This window comes from Balaenoptera borealis (assembly GCF_965194805.1).
Source record: "Balaenoptera borealis genome assembly, chromosome: 14".
Taxonomy (NCBI): domain Eukaryota; kingdom Metazoa; phylum Chordata; class Mammalia; order Artiodactyla; family Balaenopteridae; genus Balaenoptera; species Balaenoptera borealis.
Genome location: NC_138875.1, coordinates 16005566 through 16009071, shown reverse-complemented (window position 1 = coordinate 16009071; position 3506 = coordinate 16005566). Strand labels below are relative to the sequence as shown.

The 3506-nt window shown below is 45.0% G+C and overlaps 1 long non-coding RNA gene across 5 annotated transcripts in view; it reads right to left on the bottom strand.

Moving 5' to 3' along the window:
- The window catches only part of LOC309611091, a 61387-nt gene that overhangs the window by 16742 nt on the left and 41139 nt on the right, over positions 1–3506 (bottom strand). The window lies entirely within an intron of this gene.

The window sequence follows — 3506 nt, the reverse complement described above, 5'->3', positions numbered from 1 at the left end:
CTGACGATAAAGAAATAAGAATATTCTTATTATGTGAAGCATCCTTAGAAAAAAAATCATAAAGCTATGAATAAGAATGGGTGATAAACAATAGGGATAAACATGCTGTATATGTCACTTGGGGAACTAGAAAAGCTTCCTCTCATTGATAAAAATGCATCCTTTGGACTTCCCTGGTGGCGCAGTGGTTAAGAATCCACCTCCAATGCAGGGAACACGGGTTCGAGCCCTGGTCCGGGAAGATCCCACATGACGAGGAGCAACTAAGCCCGTGTGCCACATCTACTGAGCCTGCGCTCTAGAGCCTGTGAGCCACAGCTACTGAGCCCATGCTCTGCAACAAGAGAAGCCACCGCAATAAGTCCACGCACTGCAACGAAGAGTAGCCCCTGCTCGCCGCAACTAGAGAAAGCCCGCATGCAGCAACGCAGACCCAACACAGTCAAAAACAAATAAATTAATTTTTTAAAAATGCATTCTTCAATAAACACTATTGGGCATGTTACATGCCTAAGATGATGCGGTGCTGGGGTGAAAGTGGGGCATACAAAATGAAAAACGCTGCTCCTAATCTTAAGACGCTATTAAGAAAAACTATCTAAAACTTAAAAAGAAGCCAAAAATGTGGATGGTATCTTGTTTCAGTGTCACATGGGGGCAAAGGTCCATCTAAGAGTTATGTAGGGGAATGTACTTTGTTTCATCAATGATTACTATTGATTAAAATTCCCAGATTTAGTGAAGTTACATATAAACTTGTAGATTTGCATTCAATGGAGATGCAAATAATCTCTGTCTAGCAGACAAGATAACCCCACAAATTATGGTTTATTGCCCTATAGGACATTAACCAGTGTTTTACCTAATGCAGCAATCTTATCCTAACATTTCTTCATTAAGTTGCCTATAAATACCCAATTCCTCAAATGTTCTTTGACCAGGCCTTAATATTTTCTGGTTCCCTCTTTATTCAAAGAATTGAATAAAATCTTTGAAGTTCACTCTGTATTTGCATGGGAGTGACTTTACCTTTTTGAAGATTATACTTTAACAGTGCTCAGAGTTGAGTGTATGTTATGGTACAAAAGAGGGAAGAACAAAGTAGATTAGCTAAAACCATGTCTTCCTAAGGATGAAGGAGTTTGGAATGTAGGTTTCCCAGGCTGGTACTGTGCACATGTGAGTGACATCATCACAACATTGACCTACGCTTTCTCCCTCAGAAGGGGTTCATCTTCCCCTGGTGATCATTAACCGGATGTAATGCTAAGGGGCTAATCTGGTAAACCCCCCAGGGATTCCATTCACCCCTTGGGATCTTTTTTCCCCTTGTGACAGACAGGGCAGGAAGGTTTCCAGCGTGTGCCAACAAGCTTTCTCACTAGCTTCCATGTCATTGAAAATGTATAAAATGTACCATCTATACCAGAGGAAAGCCCAGTACTGGGGAGCAATACACCATTCTGAATCCATCCCAGGAACATTCGTGTGTTTCTGTCTTATCACACGATTTTTGGCGAGCAACCCCAGAGATCATTAAGAGAAAAACTCCATGTTCTCCTAAGGCTTAGAAGGGGGAGAGCTAAAAATGTCAGGGGCGGGAGTAACAAGAAAGTCAGTGAGACCTGTACCGTGGACAGGACCTGAGGGGGGCTCAGGGACCCTCTCCCTTCCTCTCTATGTCTCTTATAATTTGGGGTCTCCCAGCTGCGCTACCTCTTTCCTTCTCCTCCAGGTAAGAACCTGCATAGTTGATCCCTGGCGCCAGGAGCAGACAGATCTGCGTGCAGGGACACATCTCCAGCAGCTGCTTACCTGAGTCTCTTTCAAACAAATGACTCGACCACCAAAAATGAGCTGCCCTGAAAAACTATCAAGGAAGTTGCTGATCATATTTCATTTCTGCCTGTTCTTATCAGACCTGTGTTCCCATTTCCATCAGTTTTATCAGATTCCTTCTTAGGAAGCATTTAATTGCTCCTTTTGTGTGTGTTCCTGACTTTTATTGAAGCCATTATATCAAGCATGCATGAGCTGAGCCTGGGGAACTCATTCTGATCTCTTGGGCTCCAATGTTTCATTTCAGCCAGAGCAGGGCTGATTGAGTCCCCTGGTTTCTTACTGGCTGACTGGTTTTTTCCCTTCGTGTGGTATAGAGCTGAATAATCAGCCCCAAATGAGACTTGCACAGGGAAGTGGTATCTTGTACCTTGTGGGTGGTTCTCTTTTCTCCCTCTACTTGCTGGAAATCTCACCCAAAAATTCTACCCTTGTTTTTTTTGTTTGTTTTTTTTTTCTTAAAGAGTCAATTTTATTTATTTATTTATGTTGGCTGTGTTGGGTCTTCCTTGCTGCGCGCGGGCTTTCTCTAGTTGCGGTGAGCGGGGGCTACTCTTCGTTGCGGTGCGCGGGCTTCTCATTGCGGTGGCTTCTCTTGTTGCGCAGCACGGGCTCTAGGTGTGCACAGGCTTCAGTAGTTGTGGCACGTGGGCTCAGTAGTTGTGGTTCGCGGGCTCTAGAGCACAGGCTCAGTAGCTGTGGCGCACGGGCTTAGTTGCTCCGCGGCATGTGGGATCTTCCTAGACCAGGGCTCAAACCCGTGTCCCCTGCATTGGCAGGCAGATTCTTAACCACTGCGCCACCAGGGAAGTCCCTACCCTTGTTTTTTAAGCCTACGTGCAGGTTGCATATTGAGAGCCACCTTCAGAACGTTTCACAAGTATCTGGCTAATGTGTGAGGGAGTCAGTAGCCAAGGTTAGGGTCCACCCAAACACCGGGGCTTCCTAGGGAGACAGGGGGCTACTCTGAAGGGTCAGTAGTGGACTTGAGCCCATTCCTCTATCTGGATGCCTATGGACAAACACCAAGAAAGAGGGGGGGCTGTGCTCTTGGCCTGGGGAGTCTGGGTACACAGTCCTACACCCAAACATCCACACTGAAAGTTGAGATTTTACTGTGACTTCTGCTAAGGAAGCGCAGCCATTTCAGAGGCTGGCTCTTCTCCTCTCTGGACTTAGAAAAAGGGATCGGGGGCAAAAAGTTTTCTGTCATCCCTCAGGAAAGTCCATCAGTGCCCTCCATGTTTTCAAGGGTAGACATAATCCAAGAAAGAAAAGAAAACAACTCACAAGGTACAAGATACCACTTCCCTACCCAATTATTTTACTTCTATTTTCTTTTAATAATAAATCCCTTTTCCCACGGTGGGCACCAGTTCTGGAGTTCTGGGTTATTTATTCTCCAGTCAGGGGGAATTCCAGCCCTCTGCTTTCCCTCTACTAGGCATGTCTGTCTTAGTTTTAACGTTTTCACTGCTGACCAGCATAGCTAAAGAAGGCAAGCAGTGGGGAGATGAATTTAGGCAGGCTGGGGATATCAGTAAAAGGTGCTAAAGAAGAGTTCAGTAAATTGTCTAAAGTGAAGTTATTCATGCCATTCCCATGCACCACAGGAAATTAAGAGTGGATTCCAAAAAAAAAAAAATAGTCCTGATGAACCTAGGGAC